Raw genomic sequence first — 19,449 nt, forward strand, 5'->3', positions numbered from 1 at the left:
TATTGGGTAATCATCTCCCGTGGAACCTGGAATCTTCCCGTGACTCACTCACAACCAACGGAATGAGGAGAAGGGCTTCCACAGGACTTCAAAAGACAAATTAGAAAGGGCCTACAAGTATATACCTAGACCTGGTCTTCTGGTGCACGGACTCTGGGAGAAAACCGCACGAGAAGTCTGGCTACCGTGAGACCCCAGTGCTCTGAGGAAACCTAAGCTAACGACGGGTGAAGGTTGCTGGGGAGAGAGAGATGGCCCAGCAGCCCCCACCAGGAGCTCCAGCTGGAGAGCCCGCAATGCATGTGACAAAGCCTTCAGGTGCCTCCAGCATCAGCCACCATCAGATTACAACCACATGAGGGTCCCCAACAAGCAAAATTGCCCAGCTGAACCCATCAAGCCGCAGAACGGTGAGGTCATGAAAAATCGTTGTAAACCACTGCACTTTGGACTGTTGTTTCTTCTTTTTAATTTCTTTGTATACTGCAATGGATAAACAGTGCTTATCCTGCAAGCATTCTATCTGGCATTCTCTCAATGTATTTTTTAGTTAATAAACACTATGTTTTCCTAAGTATTAACTACCCATTCATAACGTCCAGTCAACAAGATCTTTTTCTCTTCTATCCTATCCAGAATAGTAATAACATACACTTTATCTAATATTTCAAAATTACCACCTATCATAACACCCAGACAAAGAATATTTTCTTTCTCCTTTTCCAGGAAACAGTTGAAAATGAACTTAATAATGAACATTTTCCAAGCAACATTCTACCTAAGAACTCATGGGAGTTATAAAATAACCCAAAACTAAGAGGGTGAATTGGCTCACCCTTTAAATTCTTTATATCTTGAAGTCTTTGATTTAAATCATTATTTTTAAAAAAATCAAATCACACAGTGCTCTTAATAAAGCATTATTATTGCAGGAAAAAGGCTAAAGCTTTCCAAATGCAAATGTTTAGCTGGAGTAGAGTCTTAAAAGATTCCAAGACATTAGTAAAGAGATGGATTGCTTTGCTATTGCAAGTCTAGGTTACAATATCACTGGAACCAAATTCCCGTCAGATTAGTCTTTACTCAAAATGAATGTTTGTAATTATGAAATGAAATAAGTTTTAATTTGAATTGCCTAAAAAGGGGAAACCAAATATTGTGTAATTACAGGAGAAGAAATCTGAGATGGAAAACAAGATAGTGTTATTTACAAGTAAAAAGGCTTTTATGGGATTATGGGGGCTTTAATGTGCATATTTGTAGGATTTGGGTGGCAGAATTTGGAACTCAAATATTTTTCATCAGCATTTATTTACAGTCTGCATGCGAGAAATGGAATCCCAGACACATCTGATATTGGGCTTATTTAAACCTTTTATATCCCCACTAAATCTGAAAAGACTCAAATGTTAGCCACACATAATGGAAGTAATCGTGGAGTGTGTGATAAAATAAGTATTTGAAAACCACATGCAACTTTTAGGCTCAACTCCAGAACTGTAAAATCCACCTAGAGACATAATGAGCTTGACTCTCCTCAGAGAAGGAAAAGAGTGAGGAGGAAAGTGTGCCCTTACTCTCCCCTCACAGCTCCTGGCCCCTGAATGCCGTCCACAAATGGCCTGTAACTGCTTCACTGTGAAGGTGCCCACAGGCGCCATTTTGCTTCTCTGTAGGGCAGCCATTTCTTATCCTCTACAAAATTGTGACTTCGGAGACTTTCTGTCTTTATCTTACATTTCTCCTGTCCCCTTCTGAAGCCCCACTGCTCCCACCCCAAGTCTGTCCAAATTATCATCCCCACAACCTGCACCACTCAGCCTTGGTGGCCCCTAACTGTTCTCCACTTTTTCTGAGATAAAGCCTTCAATTTGAGGATCTCCTTCCTCTGGCAGGGACAAACTAGTGTACACTATCTCACCCTTCCCAGACATATTCCCTCCTTATAATGTATGGCAAAGACAGTCCACAGTTTGCCAGGTGTTTTTGTTCTTCTTCCTATATTGCACTAATATGATTGGAAAGTGGTGGCCCAGGCAGGCACTGTATTTCCCAGACTGCCTGCCTGGGCAACCACTGGTCAGGTATGGCCCCGTGAATGCGTTCTGGCCAATGATATAGAGACAGAAGTGGTAAGTACTACTGTAAGTCTGGCTCATAAACATCTCCCATACAGCTCCTCTCCACACTCTTTTCCCCAGTCAGCTGGCTGGAAGGGAGATGATCCCTGGGGTGATTTGGCAAACCTCCAATAATCTGGATCCCTGAATGTCTTAATGGAAGACAGCCAACCATGCTGGGCACATATTTACCTTCCAAATGTGGTTAAAGATCAAATAATACACATGTTGGGTCTCTCTCTTTTTAACTGCAGTTACATCCTAAGCACTACTTAATCCAAAGGAATCATTCTCTAATGACAGAGAGACAATGTTGGGCAGATCTGGGATGGTGAAAGGATTTTTCTAATTCCCTGAAAATCACCTTGTTTGAAAGTTATCCACATAAAGAACTGTTTTAGTTGGAACTCCAGTAAGGGTGTGCCATTAATCAGCCACTTGTACACTCTGTCCCCTGGCGGCACTCTTGTCCAAGGATCTTCTTCAACCTAGTTTGTTAACATTTGTACATGGTAGTCATTACTGAGCCTTAGATATTTTCAGCAAGTGTTCCCAGCAAATCAATTTAGAAATTCACTGATCAATGAAAATCTTCTGTGTCATGTGGTCTCATCATTTTTCAATCACTCATTCATTCAAACACTTACTCAACACCCCAAGTATCAAGTATCATGCTAGGTATTGACTGAACACAGACAGCTTCCTGTCCATTGGTGTCGGTAAGTAAAGGAATGGTCTTGGGAACAGGTAAAGAATTGTAAAATGACAATCTAGATAACTTTAATTATCATTATAGCTAAATTTATCCAACCCGTGTTATATGCCAGACACCCTACTCAGAACCTGACATTGTTTGTTTTATGTAATCATCCCAACCCTATCATATTACAGATGGAGGAACCAGGGCTCAGAGACATTGGGCAACATGCTGAAATTACACAAATAACTACCATCAAGGTGGAGATTCAAACCAAATTCTGTCTGGTTCTGAAGTCATTTACAAAGTGTGTGACTTTGGGCAAATTAAACACCATAAATCTCCCTTTCTAATCTAAAATGCCATCTCAGTCCCAAAGAAGTAATTTGTACTAAGAGTTAAAATCCAGGACAGAGATGTTTACACTCTCACTATGTGTAAAAATCTGGCCTCTTCAACAATTTTCTTGTCTCTGAAATGTCAGTGGAGGGTGGAGGGAGCTTAAATAAATATTTACAGTATTCATATTATGAAAGGATTTTCCAGATGGTGTTTCTTTAAATGCTGTTTGCCTTCAAGCAAACTGAGACACCCCTCTTGCCCTGAGTGAAGAGATCTCCGACCTCATCTTGGCAAGTTGAAACAGTGGTGGGAAGGTGACCAGCAATTATCACGTGACACCAGGGATTCCTGTTCCGGGTGCCTACGTGGGCGTGACTGGGGACTGTGACTGTGGGAAGACCCGAGAGCGCTTCCTGCCGAAGTTTCTGGGCTGTGAGATGTACCGCCTGACCAGCCCACTCCAAGCCCAGCTTTGCTGCCAAAAGCACCCTCGACCAAATCCCGCACTCCAGGTATTTATTCAGGCTCAGCCTCGGACTGATAGCCGAGCGTCCCCTGGAGAACTCAGAAATAGACATTTGGAAGACACTTGGAGTCTGTGCTGAGAACAAAATGCAGAGGAAGCCTGCTGGGCAATCAGGGAACAAGGCCGATCCAGTGCCTTGTGGATTGCGGACCAAGGGGTACTTGGGAGTTTCATTCCCCAGGCTGCATCAGTTTTACAGGGAGCTTAGTCATGGCTAACCCTGGGAGATGGGTATATCTGGTATTTCCAGTCAAGGAAACTGAGGTTTCGAGAGGTCTAAGAACTTGCCCGACATCACACAGTAGGAAGGAGCAAAGGAAAGATTTGAACTCAGGTGTCTGATGCCAAAAATTCTCACTCTTAACAACTTTATTTTTTTTACATTTATTTATTTTTGAGAGACAGAGCACAAGTGGAAGAGGAGCAGAGAGAGAAAGAATCACAGAAGCAGGGTCCAGACTCTGAGCTGTCAGCACAGAACCCGATGCAGGTCTTGAATTCACAAACTGTGAGATCATGACCTGAGCCTACATTTATTTATTTTTGAGAGACAGAGCAAAGTGGGGGATGGGCAGAGAGAGAAAGAATCACTGAAGCAGGGTCCAGGCTCTAAGCTGTCAACACAGAACCCGATGCGGGTCTTGAATTCACAAACTGTGAGATGATGACCTGAGCTGAAGTAGGGCGCTTAACTGACTGAGCCACCCAGGTGTCCCTTAAAAACTTTCAACCCAACTCAGCTGCAGGAAAAAAAAAAAAAAATATATATATATATATATATATATATGTGTGTGTGTGTGTGTGTGTGTGTATATATAAATATTATATATATATATATATATATATATAAATTCCTTTTCATGAACACACTCCACATTCCTTGGACTGTAGTGTGTGTTGTAGGATCATATTACAAACTGGGTTCTTGTTCAGTTATTTTCCTTTCTTTCTCGTTCTGAGCATGTCTGGAAGCCGAGGCTGACTTCCCCTCTCTGGAGACATAGAAGTTGGAGGTGATGCTATGTGGCTATCAAAATCTGAGTGTCCCCAGCTGATAACTAGTGTAGTGAGCTTCAAGGGGTCACCCTGTCCTCCAACCTATCCTAGACAACCTTTAGATAGCCCTCTGCCAGGTACCTCTAGCCAGGAGCCAATCCAATGCCCTTCTCCTATCAGAGGAGAGTGACTACAACAGGTAAATTGAGGCTCAAGTAGATTTTGTCCTAAGAAAGATGGGGGAGTGAGAGAGAATCTCCATGTGGAGATCTCCATGTAGAAGTTAATAAACCCATGATTCTACTGACCTGAGTGCAGCTGGCCTGACCAAGAGAGAATAAAATCAGCAGGTCTTAGTGAGGCTTACCCCCAAATATTCTCAGCTGGGAGCAGTTTTCTTCCCAAAGGAACGCTTGGCAATGTCTGGAAGCATTTTTGGTTGTCACTACCTAGTTGGGAGGAGTATTGTTGGCATGTAGTAAGTAGAGGTCAAGGATGCTGCTAACTATCCCACAAAGTACAAGTCAACCCCACAACAAAAATTAACCAACACCAAATGTCCATAATACCAACACTGAGAAACTCTGGCCTACATTATGTCACTCCTTGGGATGCTCTGCACCTGGGAACACTGAGCTGCATTTCCCCCTCCACAATGAGGAGTTTTGAATGGCCCTTCAGACTTCTGTAGGCTAAAGGGATCAAAGCTTGGAAATGCAGTTATCTCCACATGAGAGGCCATGGAAAAGAAATTAGAGGCAACAAGAGACAGAATAGATCCTGATACTAAAGGCTCTAAGGAGCATAGCCTTGGACAGACTACCTTCTGTACCCTCAATTCCCTCCTCCCTTTCTTAACTACCCCTTCCCCATCACTCTGACATTCCAGACTCTCAAAGCCCTGTGGTGGTCCTTCCTTGCAAGCGTTTTCCTGGGAAAGGATCCAATATTGGTTTTTCCTAATGTAGAGTGAAAGTAAATTATCATGATCCCTCATTGACATGTAAGCCACATTGTCAACTGTGTAATGTGTGCCCATTTTTTTTCTTTTCTTTTGATTGGGGAGGCATAATTAGCTTATATAGCAGATAAGTAGGTAGGGAAAATCTGGGGTTCAGGGCTAGCCTGTAGCAGAGGGTTCCTTATTGGTAGCCTTGAAGTCACATCATGGAAGGCAACAGTAATGAGGATAGTAATGGCTACCTATATTTACTGGACACTTGCTATGGACTGGCACCATTCTAATTGCTTTACCTCTATCAACTCATTTAATCTTTACAGCAGTCCATTGAGGTAGTTACTACCACTATCTTTATTTTATAAATGAGGAACTGAGATGCAGAATGCCTTAAAAGAACTCAGTTAAAGCCCATTAGCAACTGAAGAAGTAGGATTCAAACCCAAACAGCCTGACTGCAGAGGAGAGCATGGGCTCTTAGCCACCTCTGCTTCCTCACCTCCTGTGGTATAAAAGAGCCAACCAGGAGGAATGGGCCCTACACTGCACTAGAAGCATGTGTGGGACAAGTCAAACTACACTCAGGGTTATAGTCTCCTTCTTTACGAAAAAGAGATAATTTTGGACCTGGCAATCACGGAGTTCCCTGAAATCCCTGATTTCAGTGATTTTTATGGTCCAGATACAAAAGTTAAAAATAAGTAGACTTCATCTTACCTTTGGTGCCATTTCTACAGAGCAGCATGCTTGGATGTATAGCACTCTCTTAAAGAAATCTAACAATAAGAACTTTGTCCAACGGGATCCTCACTGCCTTCCCCGAGAATTATTCCCTTGCTCCAGGATTGGCTCAACCACCAGAGCAAAATCCCAACTCCCTTATTTGGTGGATCGCTTTTGGATAAGAGAAAGGAAAGCAGAATAAATACACATCAAGGTGTGAACAAATGATGCACTCCAGAACCTTCTCTTATTCTGCAATGTTGGGCAAAGAACTGTCAAGGCAATGGAAAAAGTGAAGATATTTGGGGTATGACAAATATTGTGTAGCACTCCTAAATCAGCAGGAGAGAACCTCTTTTTTTCCAGCTCTAAAATTGGTTATACTAAACTGGCCCCATATTTCCTCTATATGCCATTATTATTAGCCAAGAGGTAGGCTAAAAATTAGTGCTCAAAAAAATACTTACTGGTTTACTAAGAAAGTAATATCTCTCTGTGCCTCAAATTTTATATTAGTAATTTAATCTCCATTGAAATAAAGTTAAAATTTGAGTTGGCTCTTGAAAAATACATCTTTACCACCTAATAAGCCAGGGATTTATCAGAAGGTTCCTACCTTCTCTGACCTGACATCTTCCTAGAGAAGCTAACAATACATACCTAATATTTTGCTTCTCAAAGTACCAAAGTATTTATTAGGAATAAGAATCTCTGCCTCCAACCCAGAAACTTCTGAAATAGACTCTACATTTTGACAAAACCTTCTGATGATTTGTTTGCATGTTAAAGTTTAAGAAGCATGGGAGAGGTTGTTTGTTATGTTATGTTATGTTATGTTATGTTATGTTATGTTATGTTATGTTATGTTATGTTATGGAATGGCTGGAGAACCTACACTTGGATGCATAAGGCTAACTAAAGAATTTCTTGCTTAAATACTAAAGATTACTTTGCATTTTTAAAGTCAATTTGGACTGAGAGGCAAGAATTAGATACACATATACACACATACGCATACAGAGGCATTATCTCTGCTCTATAGGATTTTGCAGCCCAGTGAAGGATGGACATATAAAAATATGATACAATAATGATGGCACTGTAATAATGGTTAATTCCGGAGTGACAGAAGGATAGGAGAAATGCCTAGGCTTACCTGGGGACTCGTGAAAGTCTGCAAATGGAAATAGAATAGTCAAGATCCTTTCAGTTTTCAGTTTCAAGATTGAAAGCTATTCCAAAGAGTATCAAGCAAGTGACATAAGTTGTCTATCACCAGGAAGAGCTGACTTCGGTCCACTGTATCTTAGTACTGGAGTTGCCAGGAAACCAGAAAATCAGTCAAGCACTGGATGGGACAAGGCTTTATGTAGACAGAAAAAGGAAAGAGTGAGGTCAGTTCTAACAGTGGGCATCAGTCTACCACGGCCGGCAGGTCACTCCTGGAAGCAGACGCAGGGCAACTGGCCCACGCGTGCTGCAGCAGAAGGACTCAGCTCCCTCCCCAAAGAGAAGAGAAATAGTGGAATTGGCCAGCTGTCGTATGATGCACATGCTAATGCAGAACAAAGGTGCACATGCTGAATCTGAAACAGGAAAAGTGATAAGCCCAGCATAGGCCACGAGGACTCTTATCTCTTGGCAAAAAAAAAAAAAAAAAAAAGGTTCAGGCCCAAAACCCATTCTTATACAACCAAATGGGGGTCAAAAGATGGCCTGGAAGAGTGCATGACTCTACATTTTCCAACAAAGAGGCTTAAACCAAATAAAAAGGAATATATTGGTTTTTGTAACTCAACAATCTAGGAGTGGCTGACTTCAAGCATAACTGTATCCAGGTACTGAAATCACGCCCTCAGAGACCCAACTTTTTCCATTCCCGATGCTTTTCTCTGCTTTGGCTTACTTCTTAGACAAATTTCCTTTGTCAGGAATGTTTAGACTTTTCAGTCTAAATGTTTAACTTTTCAGTATTCCCAGAAGAAATTATTTTACCAGGTAATCTTGGAGACTTCCACTGGCCTGTCTTGGCTCATGAGACCATCTCTAAATCAGTTACTGTGGCTGACAGATCTGGACTTGAATTCAACTCTCTTACTAGCTTGCTTGGTGTGTGTGAACTTCTTATTCTCCTCTATAAAATGGCAGACAGTAATATGCCCAGGTTGTAACGGTGAATGCAGTGATTATTCACTGTCTGGTAACTATGATTACTGTCATCCTTTGGGGGTCTATATCCCTAAAGAAGCTGACTTACCTTTTCAATATGGGGAACTTCTATTTTTGCTTTCTAAGCAATGTTCCTTGGTTACTTGTCTGTGAAGCCCAACACTATAAACACCTCTATCTGTCCAACAGAAGTCCTGAAAAAGAGACTGTTATCACATCCGTTGGCCTACTGTGAGTGACGAGAGTCACCAGAAGAAAACCAACAAGGCAATTTAGATTTTAGACAGATTTCTGACAATAACTTTTTTAAAAAGAATAAAAATGTAAAGCCCCAAGGCCATAAAGATTGAAAACATTATTTGTCTGTGACTTCCTTTGGAACTTTAGATTCTGATTTGGATCCTGATGCTACTTCGTGTGAGAAGGTTTACACAGAAATTTTTCTGCTTTGAAGTCAGAATCTCGATTTCTATCACTCCCTCTCATTTCGGCACCTTGCTTTCATTGCTCCTTCACAACCCCTTAATGGCATTTCCACATGGGGCTTTCACTGAATAGGCGGCCCCCACCAAAGGTCCTCTCTGGCCTCCGTTGCATTCAACAGAGGCCTGGGTAGGAGAAAGGCTGTAACGTGATATGCTTTGGTCAGCTGGAGTAGCAGAGCAGTGCACTTGGCCCTTGTAAATATAAATCAATTCAGAACACATCCTGCAGAAAGGAGGTGGCACAGGTGTCCAGGGGTATGGCTGGCCATGGGTCCGTGTCAACTCAAGTAAGGCTGCATTCAAACCGGGGCCTTCACACAGAGGATCTGATGGCAAACTGTAGGCAGTCACCATCCACGTGAACTTAAACCTCCCTCCCACTATACTCAGAAACACCGGTCAATGAATGATAATATGTTTGAATTTAACCCTACTTTCTGAGCAATTGATGGAGTCTTGATTAATTTTTTTTCAAGGATGGATCAAGGAAAAACTGCATCTTTATGCCTACAAAAGGTTATCCACAGAATACACACGAATAGTTCGTTAAGAAAATAGAAAAGCTCCATGACAAATACAGCCAGCCTGCTAGAGGTAGATTTCCCTTCTCAAAATACCTAAGAGAGAAGCAGGGGAGGCAGAGTGGGGAGGGGGAAGAGACTATTCCCATAGACAGCATCACCTACTGTTTGAATCAGTAGAACCTTTTTCTCCTCCCAAGCTCCCATCTTTTCATCTTAAAGGAAAGTGCTTTCTGTAGGATTAGACTAACTTTCCTATTTAACAGAAGGAAAACGGAAAAACAAAGGAGAGACACCAAATGCATAACAATGGCGCCCTTCAAACTGCTGAGCTTTGAGGTTTGGCCTTTGCTCTGTGCTTGTAGCAATCTCTCAATAACTGATTAAAGGATTAACCGTCCAATTTGTTCAAAAGAACAACAAGATTTATAAACTTATAAGGTCCTGGAAGACAGACACCTGAGTTAGCATAACAATAACCCGCACCAGAGGAGTCAGACAGAAAAGTAATTCGCGTTTAGAGTTGGAATTTTCAAACTATAAAGTAGAAAATAGTCTACCTTGCCACCAGCTCTAACAGGATTAAGGAGCACGTGTTGGTTTTATTTGTACTTCTTGAGCAAACAGGTCTAATTAGAAATGAGAATCATGCATCAATCTAACGCAGGTTCACGACTGGCAGATCTACACGCGTTTTATCTGGAGGTCTTAAAGGGATACCATCTGATTCTAACAGGCAGGGAAAGAGGTGAATTCCCAACTTCAAGAGGGCAGAGAGGACCTTCAGCCCTGCCAATACTATGAAGAAGAAGGGTGAAGCTGGACAGGAAGGATGTCCTTCTAAATAGGGAGCTCACTCTGGGCAGCAAGAACTAGAGAAACAACAGAATCCCAGGCCTTCATTTTTTAATACGGCCCCCTCCCAGACTGTGTAAAACCGTTTACTCAAAAGGACCAGAATTACAGTCTCTGTGTCAGCACAGGGAAACATGCCTTTTCGGGAAGGTCAGATGACTGGTGTGTTGACCCCAGAAAGAGTTGTCAGGAGAAATCCATGCAGGGAGATGTGCCCAGGGGAACAGGCAGTGGCTTGAGGCTAAACTGTCTGCCCAAGTGTGATAGTTCTCACAGGGAGAGGAGCCCAGGAGAAAACCCGCTGCCATGTTGCTGACTTGCCACAAAATCCACCTCGTGAGGACTGACCTCTGGCTGCTGGTTCTAATCCCTGAGCAGGATTTTGTAAGGAATGTGAAACGAGAAGAGAGGAACTAGTATTTTACAAGACCCACACACTAAAAAGCATACCCACAAGCAAACAAAGGGAAATTACTAACCTGAGTCCAGTTTTATCAGGTTTGTCTCTTTCCTCAGGGCTGGATGATATTTTGCCCATTGTCCCCACTCTAACTCCATCCTTTTTGCCAAAAAAGTGATTAAGCCAGTCCTTAATTTGATCTTAACTTGACTCCTCAAAAATGTCTCCGCGTGATTTCATCATCTCCCTCTCGCTTCCAAATCTTCCAGGAATGCCCTCAATTCCTCCAGAATCCAAGCTCGAGTTCTCCACTTAGCTACTCCAAAATCTTTGCTCCCTCCTGTGCTCCCCCCTTCTCTCCCTGAGCCCACTCCCACAGCTTTGCTATGCAGCCTTTCCTCTTCTAAAGCTTACTTCAAGTTCACCTTCATGAAGAAGCCTTCCCAGAAATTTCTACCACCCCCTACCCCCTGAGCAGCCACCCATTCATCTGACACTGGGTTGGGTTGTGCTGTTTTACTGACTGTGTCTTTACTCATGATTATCATGTGCCTCATCATGGGGTGCCCCCTCCACACACAAGCCCCCTCCAAGAGTTTTACTATGCTCTCAACTTCCTCAGTACTCAGCGCTGAGCACTGCTAGTGCGAGAAATGCCCTGCTGGTCTGTCTGTCTGGGCCCAGGTGGGGTAGACCAGGGACACACAGAAACAAGCTAATTCAGTTAACAACAAGCTCAACACACATCATCTAATTCCAGACACTAACGCATATGTGAGGAGTGAGCCCAAGTGGCTTGAGTTTTTGCTGTTGTTCCCGGTTTGGTTCTGATAGAGACGTGCACCTCGCATTGTTACATCACATCGCTTCTTGATTTTTTTTTTTTAACTCCACTTAAGAGTTCTTTCTGTGCTATCAAGACACAGGCTCATTCATCATAGGAATCCCCAATTGCTGAAACCAGAATGTTTCAGAAGACAACAATAAAAATGACGTTAACTTGAGAATTTAGAAAAATCAAGAACATGTCATCACCACAGGTAGAACAAAGAAATCCTGTTCAATTCCTGTAATTCTTTCAGTGCCAGAAGCCATGTTCATCCAGAAAATAAGCCCAGGGAATGGCAAATCGGATTCTGAGATTAGCAAATGCAGCACTCATAAATTTGTTTATTCTGGATCTCTGACTCAACCCCTTTGCAGCAGAAGAAACACAGGAGTGTAAATTTCTCAAAAGGAATTCCTGGCACCCCATCAGAACTAACCCAAATACCAAGGAGGATTTGGACTGAGGGTGGACCAGAGCCAGCTGTGGGACAACTAGAATCGAATTCAGAGCTTCAGTGAATGGGAAATAAACATGGGCTCCCAGGGTGGGGGGAGATTGGGGGTGGGGAGAATAGAAAGAGATAATTCAGACAAGAGAGGTTGTGCCCAGCTAGCAGCTCTCATTCTCAAAGATGCCAGACTATTACCGGGGGCTTTACAGTATAAAAATAGCCAAAACTGATCCTTTTTTTGTGTTGATCAAAGTGATTTCCCAGTAGGGCGACTTTGAAAAGCATCACAAAAGTGAGAAAGGTTTTCAAACCCACCTCCTCCTCCTTCTCCTCATATTCCCAGCCTCTTGGTAATAAGTTATCAAACTCATACAGCAACCTCAATCTCAAGAGTTAACTTTATAGAAACCTTTTCTGTTAACACTTGTCTCAGACAAATAGATATGGTGGGCCACTTGGTTTTTATAAGGCAGTGAAAGAGGATTCCAAAGAAACATTCATGCTTTATAATATGAAACCATTTTTCTGATTATTTTCCACTAAAGAGAAGGAAGAGATTAATTGGCATGAAGCAATTTCCAAGGTCGGCTCAGTGACTTTTCACTGATGGGCAAACCTTATTCCCGGCATCATAGAATTTTAAAGCTAGACAGGGCATTGACGATCACCTCACCAACTTCCACCTTTTCCAGATGAGGAACCAAAATCGGAGATCATCAGCAATTTTCACAAGGTGACATTGTGTTATAGGCAAAGCCAGGATTAAAATAAAGGTTCCTATTTCAATAAATATATTGAGCTGCATCCTGCTGCCTTCTTGTGAGCTGAGAAGCCATCCTGGAATCATCATCTTTAGGGAAAAGACACTGCCATTGACTTAAAGAATACAGGATGGGTATAAAGAAGACTGCCTGGCTCTTATGAAAGCCCTACCAATGTCCATATGCCTGGTCAGATTAATGGTTTGTCTATTCATGACAATGCCAGTGTCTTTTACTCTCCGAAGCTACTCATTTCTGCCAAGAATACAAGCAGATTCATTATTATCTTAAACATTAATATGATGAAATAACTCACCAATGGATTCCCTCTCCCCTGAACACTCTCATCAACTTCTAGAGAGTCATCGACTTAATCCAAGCCTCTACTGGACAAAGAAGCTACCTGGAGAAAGCATGCATGTTAAGTGAGGCATTCAAAATCAGGGTTTAACAAACATCGGTCAACTCAAAAAGGAACAAACACACTTCCAAAATCATCTGATGGCTTGTGACCCTGGGTACAACATTTGTAAAATAATTTTTCAAATTTTAAATGATTCAGTCAATGACAAAAGAGCAACTTCATTATTCCAGTAAAAGTATGTGACTCTGAAGAGCCATAGCTATACGGCATTCAGGCTCTTCAGTTTCTGGCAGGTTCTAGATTTACTGTGCTTACTGGTACAGTCCTGCTCCTCACACACATTTACTGACCCAGGGTAAGGAACAGCTGTCACTTAACCTCACACTAAACGTTGGTGGTAAATGCTGAAATTCTAGGGCTCTCCCTTTCATGATGTCATTTGAGCAAAGAGACAGGTGCTCACTGTTATACTCAAGATACCCTTCCTTTACATGGAGAATGTAGTGAGGTCATTCCCTTAGGGCTCCATGCGGTTCCCTGTAGCACACACTAGCACTAGCTACATGAGTGAAAGAGAGCTAAGAGTTTACTCAGTGAACCACGTTCATGTGGGTCAATAGCCCATCTTTTCCCACTTTTCCATGGTCTCTGCTTTCCTTCTCCCAGCCCCATTTCCCCATAGTCCTGCCTCCCCGCCCCCCCATTTTTATTTTTTGGATAAAAGGGTGATGAAGGGAAAGTTATAAAGGAGAGCAGAGAATATGGGAGTACAGTGACCATGGTTGTCCAGGCCTGCTGTAATACTCATTTGACAGGGTTGGTGTCACCCAGAACATTTGTGCTATGGTGTGTATGATTGGGCATTCTTAGACTGTCCTGAAGACCTGACACACAGAATGTGTTGGGTGAAGATTTATTAAATTGAAGGCAATGTAGTGGTACTTGCATTAGTTTATTTGGGGCCAGATGACTAGATTCATCATTTACTGTTTGTTCTATTGCTGCTTCTCTGGGCCTCTTTGTGACTCTCCCAAGAGATTATTTCCTAGTTGTTCACATTCTATAAATCCAGATTGTAGGATAAAGGGAGAAGGGAGAAGAAAATGAAATAGAAAGGAATAGGGCTAGATAAAACAGAAGTGGGGAGAAACAAAATACATATTAGGAAAAGAATGGACCAAAACTCAAGTTGCCTGCTTTTAAATTATGATTCAACTAACTATACGAGACTTAGTTTCCTTATCTTTATAAATGGAGAGGCACCTGGGTGGCTCAGTTGGTTAAGCATCCAACTCATGACTTTAACTCAGGTCACGATCTCACTGTTCGTGGGTTCGAGCCCTGCGTCAGGCTCTATGCTGGCAGCTCAGAGGCTAGAGCCTGCTTTGGATTCTTTGTCTCCTTCTCTCTCTGCCCCTCTTCAGCTCACTCTCTGCCTTTCTCTCTCAAAATAAAATAAAGACATAAAAATTTTTTTTAAAAAAGCATTTGCAGGGTGTTTACCATGTGCCTGGTTTTAGATGCTTTATCCATATAAATATAAATGCATACACACAACACACACACACACACACACACACACACACACACACACACACATACACACACTTGAATCATTGACCCCTTGGACAATGTGGGGGTCACCAGCTCCCTGTGAGTCGAAAATCTATGTATAACTTTTGACTCCAAAAATTTAACTAATAGAAGCCTTACAGATAATATAAACAGCTGATTAACCCTTATGTTGTATATGTCTCATGTATGTATTCTTACAATAAAGTGAGCTATAGAAAATAAAATATTAAGAAAACCATAAGAAAAAACACATTATTTTAGTATACTGAAAAAAAATCCACATATAAGTGAACCCATACAGTTCAAACTCATGTTGACTAAATATTTATTATTTATTTATGTGTATTTATATATAATAATACATAATATATACTTATTATGTATAATAATTTATTATTATTATATTTCTATAATGCTTTTTTATTTAATGTTAGAAGAGAATTATAATGATCTTTTGGGTATGAAGTTATGGCCGCAAGTGATATCCAGTAAAGAACTGCCAATCTTAGCTCAACCCTCTAATGCTGATTCATGTCTTCATGTAAGACATGTATGTTCCTTTCATAAAATGTTTACTCTGCCCCCCCCCACACCCTTCCATCAAAATCATGCTTTTCTCTTTCTAGCCTAGGGAAGGAAAGAATGCTAGAGGAAAAGGTGGGGCTATGGAAGCCTCCACTGCTTCCACTGAGAAGCACCAAAAATTCTGCAGCTTTCCAACACCAATGACTCCTCTGATTCTCCAGACACAACTGGCTATGTAACAGTTCAAATTCAGTCCTATTACCAGGCCTGTGGTGATCACACCAGATCCCACAGGTTAGAGCTCAGTCCCACAGATGGCCCTGGATCATCACACAAATGCCAGTCACAATCCGGGACCACCTCTACTTCTGATCAATTGCTGTTAATTGAGGGTTCCCAAAACCCCCTCTTCAGGTTTGATAATTTGCTAGAACAGCTCACAGAACTAATGAAAATACTTATGTTTGCTGGTATATCTTAAGGGATGCAACTCAGGAATAGTAAAATGGAAGAGATGAATAGACCAAGGTATGGGGTAAGGATGCCTGGAGCCTCCATGCCCTCTCTGGGTATGTTACCCTCCCAGATCCTGATGTATTCATTGGCCCAGGAGCTAAAATAGTGACCAAACATACAACCAAGTACCAGTTATAGAGACCAAAGCAGCGTTACACAAAATATGTTCCCAAACAACACCACCCCATAAGAAGCTCTCCAAAAAGAGATAATATAGAATTGAGAAATACCGCATGCTATGTAGACCTTATAGACACTCATATTAACATATGAAAGGCTCTGAGGAGTAATTCATGTAACTTACCCAAAGTCTCCCAGACTCAGTTGACCACCACACAATTCTTATTTCTGCATTAACACCTTTGAAGAGAACACAGTTTGGAAAATCTTAAACTAGCAGACTTCTCTACCCTGCCATGTAACACACACCCTTTTCTAAAAGTCTTTATATACATTGCTGGGCATAAAATAGTCAATCTGATATTTTGGAATCAAAATGAGAGAGACGAAGTGGTCATAGTACTCAAGCAGAGGAACTGTCTCAGGGACACATAGCCTTGCAGAAAATTACATCATAAGATGGTCATACTTGTTGTTCACCAAATGTTTCAGGCTCATAGTAGGATTACACCTCCTTGCCCTCTTAATGTTAGGTTTAGTCACATGACTTGCTCTGGCCAATTAAACGAGTGGAAGCACCCATGTGATTCTTCTGCAAGGAAGTTTTAAAAGCTAGTTTTTAAGTGACACCATCCTTTTCCCTTTGGTGAGATGATTGTGTAACCCTGGGTTGAGATATAACCTCCATCAACCTGGTCCTTACAGACTATGACAAGGAGACTACCTTATATGTTTCATGATAAACATGTAGCCAGAGAAAGAAATGTCATTTTGGTACTTTGTCATTATAAGCTAGTGAGAGTTAGGTGCTGTTTGTTATCACAGCCCAATCTATACTAATACATACTAACAATTTGACTACCTACTCTCTTCCATTTTTACCTGGCCCTCACCCAGTGCCTATTCCTCTCCATTCCCACTCTTAGTCTGAGATTCCACCACTATCCGTGGACTGAGTTCACCCAAACCAAAGCTGTTCTTTATAAGAATGTGCGTGAGAGAACCTTTCAATACCCAGAAACTCCCCACTTTCTTCCACCGTGTAGGGAGAATCAGCCTCAGTGGTTTAGAAAGATTCATGCCTCATTTTATTGAAAAGGGAAATCAGTGCATTCCCTTTGTAGATGGTGTGACTGAATAATTCATTGAAAGCTTCATTATCTATAATTGTGATAACACACACTTTAAAATAAAGTATTGCACATATCAAATATCTCTGATACATTTCTGAGCAAATATGTGCACATATGTAATCAGCTGTGGTAATCAACTGCACATCAACAAAGAATCAGAGTGTTTTAGGGGCGTAAAGATGCTGTTACAGTGAACAATCATTTGGCTGTGTGGCTTATTTTAATAGACACATCACTTTAAAATAAGTCTTCACCATCTGCTGCAGCCTCTAATTACAAATGCAACAAGAACATAATTCACAATTGCATCATTAAAAAGTAAGACATAAGGGATTTAATGCATGCCTGTGTCCTTTTTTAATGCAGCAGACGTCTGTTCATCTTTTCTTGCGTTTCGGGCACAAAACCGGTGGTAAGACTTTCTTTTCTCCGTATTGAAATTTCCCACAGTAGAGAGTTTCAGGGGACAACGGGAAATCCAAATAAGGATGCTTAGTTGTCGAAAATATTCATAGCCTATCATCCCATTGATATTAGATTGATTTGTCAGCCTTGTTTGTCAGATGCAAGGAAAAAAGTATCTTCAAACAATTTACAAATGGAGAGAAGAAAAAGATCTATTCAGCAAGAAGTACAGACATGGCCATTTAATCTTACCAATATAAATAGCTTGGAAACTCACCACTAGTTTAGGTGTCTATAATAAACTAACCTTTTAGCAGCCCACTTTCCAAATGTTGTGCAAAACTAGCTCAATGAGCCAATCTTCTGCTAGACACAAAATTAATATAAGAATGTATAAGTACTACAGCATGTTGTTTAAGGTCAATTCTCTATTTTTTCCTGCAGATCAAATATTAATTACTGAAAGACTACTGAAGAAAAGAATTGCCATGGCAATGAAATGTCAATTTGAAGTTTGAATTTGCAAAAGTGACACTTGGCCTGAAATAAGGATATCACCACCAGATGGATGATGCCATGGTTATTACCTTGAGGTCTAAATAGCAATGAGATATGAATGTTATCAAATAACAATTCTAGTCTACTCAATTATGCCCTTAAAAATAAAATCATTATCATCATATCCAATCAATATCATATCTTGATTTTAAAAAACATAAAATGAATATTCAACTTTATTACTAATCATTATAAGAAACACAAGAATTACTAATTCCTTAAGTAATTCCTAATCTTCAACAAACAGCACTAATAGCTTAATCCAGTCCTGGTAGATTTTCTTATCTACCAGCGTCATCACCACAATAGTTGCTATTTTTAAATAAGATGTGACTATTTTTAAGGTGAGCAGAGAGAAAACTATCCATTGCCTTCCTGGCATGGTACCCCAACATGTACAAAGCTTCATGATTTCCCCAGGTAGTTGGTTTCATATAATATCTACGGGGGCCATTCTCCTGTACTCCTTGTATTTGAAATACAAGACAAATATTCTTACCACAAAGTTATATTAAAGAAATATGAAGAATGAAACTGAGCCACTATCTTACACCACACACAAAAATTAACTCAAAATGGATTAAAGGGCGGGATGTAAGACTTGAAACCATAAAACTCCTAGAAGAAAACATAGGGAGTAAGCTCCTTGACATCAATCTTGGCAGTGATGTTTTAGATTTGACACCAAAAGCAAAGAAAACAAAACCAATAATAAACATGTGAGACTATATCAAATAAAGAGCTTCTGCACAGCAAAGGAAATCATCAACAAAATGAAAAAGCAACCTACTGAGAAAATATTTGCAAATCATATGTCTGATAAGGGTTTAATATCAAAATATAGAAAGAATTTATACATCCAGTAGCAAAAAAAAAAGTCTGATTTGTATGTTGGCCATACAGATGGTCAAGTGGTATATGTCATTAATCATCAGGGAAATGAAAATCAAAACCACAATGTGATATCATCTCCCACCTGTTAGAATGGCTATTATCAAAAAGATGAAAAATAACAAATGATGGCTAGGGTGTGGATAAAAGGGAACCCTTGTGGACTGTCGGTGGAAGTGTTCATTGCTGCAGCCACTATGGAAAATGCTATGAAGGAGCCTCAAAAAAATTAAAAATAGAACTGCCATGTGATCCAGCAACTCCACTTCTGGGTTATTATCCAAAGAAAATGAAAATACTATCTTGGAAAGAGATATACACATTGCAACATTATTTACAATGGCCAAGCTGTGGAAACAACCTCATCATCATCAACAGGTAAATGGAGAAAGAAAATGTGACAAGCATTCACACACACACATGTACAAACACACACACTAGATTATTATTCAGCCATGAAAATCATGAAATCTTGTCATTTGCAACAGTATGACATCTTAAGGCATATTAAGGCAGATGAATCTTAAGG

The 19,449-nt window shown here is 40.8% G+C and overlaps 1 long non-coding RNA gene across 1 annotated transcript; it reads left to right on the forward strand.

Annotated features, from left to right (window-relative positions):
- Positions 1-54: 54 nt before the first annotated feature.
- On the forward strand, positions 55-18,153 carry LOC115286363. The gene is made up of 2 exons (XR_003906026.1): positions 55-410; positions 17,916-18,153. It is a non-coding gene; the product is annotated as an uncharacterized LOC115286363 (long non-coding RNA).
- The last annotated feature ends 1,296 nt before the right edge of the window (positions 18,154-19,449 follow it).

The sequence above is a fragment of the Suricata suricatta genome, chromosome 3 (assembly GCF_006229205.1).
Source record: "Suricata suricatta isolate VVHF042 chromosome 3, meerkat_22Aug2017_6uvM2_HiC, whole genome shotgun sequence".
Classification (NCBI taxonomy): domain Eukaryota; kingdom Metazoa; phylum Chordata; class Mammalia; order Carnivora; family Herpestidae; genus Suricata; species Suricata suricatta.